We start from the raw sequence: 1,519 nt of genomic DNA on the forward strand, positions 1-1,519 counted from the left end.
CCAGAATGTGTGACATAGGAGATATTTTGATCTATGACCCCAAGACCGGATGCATTAAGAGCATCAACACTTCTGAATTCCTACAAAAATGGAATATGCAGTACGAGTATGGAAAAGTTGCTTCTGAAAGGAAACCCCCAAAGAAGGGTCAGAGAGGGAATGTAGAAATCAGGAAGTTATTATCACAATTACTTTAAATTGTGATGTACTACATTTCTATATCTTCACAGTAATACAAAACACAGCCACTTGCAGAACTGGTTCAGATTACTTAAATACCAAAGGCACTGCCAGTCCTCTACAAGTTACTAGTGTTTATATGAAATGAAGCTATTGACACTTGTCCATAGCAGTAACTGCACACCAGGAAGGCCGAGACAACACAAATCAAGGGATGGAGTTTCCCAAAGCTGCAGTGTGAAAAGACAATAAACAGGTGATCCTACATACATGGATGGGCTTCCTTGCTAGAGGAAATCCAAGTGGAGTAAGGAATGGAGATGTAAAAAGGTTTTCTTGAGGGATGGAGGACGGCGCCCTGCATTCCTTTAGTTTTCAGCCCCCTCCGCTGCATCACATTCTTCTCCTGCACTGATGTCCACAATGTTAAGTTGTCTCTAAGCAACCGCATGATGAGGGTGCTGTCTTTGTAGGAGTCTTCACTCAGTGTATCAAGCTCTGCGATGGCCTCATCAAAAGCCGTTTTGGCCAATGTGCAAGCAAGCTCAGGATTATTAAGGATTTAATACAGAAAAGTTAAGAGCCAGTCCCAGGCGGATTGGATGCGTAGTTTGCATCTCTTTCTTGTTTATATAAAACACCTCTTGGTACGCTCCTTGAGAATTATCTATCGTTTGTTTTCGATCGTCACCACATGCTACTTCAGCAAGATACCGGAAATAATCTCCCTTCGTCTTCAGATAGAAGACCTTACTCTCCGGATTAGTTGCATCGGCTATTAAATACTTATCCAACAATTCCAGGACCGTGGTGCAGATGGACCTCAGCTCCGACTCCACTTTCTCTCAATAGTCCTTGAGCTGTAACTTCTTGTCAGAGATGGTGGTCTTCTGCTCGATGCTCGAAATGACCCTCCAGGGGCATCTGCGCCCCCGACCACGTTCTTGTAGGCCACCAAGGGCAGGTTGCGCTCCTCGTTGGACAACTTGGTGCCCTGCTCCTCAAGGCTTTCATGCAGGTGGCCATGTCGTTGTAGCGCTCGGCCTGCTAGGCCAGCTTGGCCTTCTGGATCAGTTCGGTCTTCTCCATGGTGAAGCGAGGGTGAGCGCCGAACCGGATCCGGAGTCCTCCTTCTAGTCTCTGCGGCGGCGATGCGAGTCCCACCACTTTGATCTGCCTTGGGCTTTATTCTGAATTCTTTATAGATCTTGCGTTTAGCTGTCTACTTCTTTTCTAAGTTTAGGAAGTTTTCTGCTATAATTTCATTAAATAGTATCTCTACTCAGATTTTCTTTTTATCTCTGTTCCTTCTACACCATGGATTCTCATTAACTTCTTA

The 1,519-nt window shown here is 45.0% G+C and overlaps 1 pseudogene; it reads right to left on the minus strand.

Moving 5' to 3' along the window:
- Positions 1 to 548: 548 nt before the first annotated feature.
- On the minus strand, positions 549 to 1,269 carry LOC101839810 (annotated as a pseudogene).
- Positions 1,270 to 1,519: the final 250 nt, after the last annotated feature.

The sequence above is a fragment of the Mesocricetus auratus genome, unplaced genomic scaffold, assembly GCF_017639785.1.
Source record: "Mesocricetus auratus isolate SY011 unplaced genomic scaffold, BCM_Maur_2.0 Super-Scaffold_100004, whole genome shotgun sequence".
Taxonomy (NCBI): Eukaryota; Metazoa; Chordata; class Mammalia; order Rodentia; family Cricetidae; genus Mesocricetus; species Mesocricetus auratus.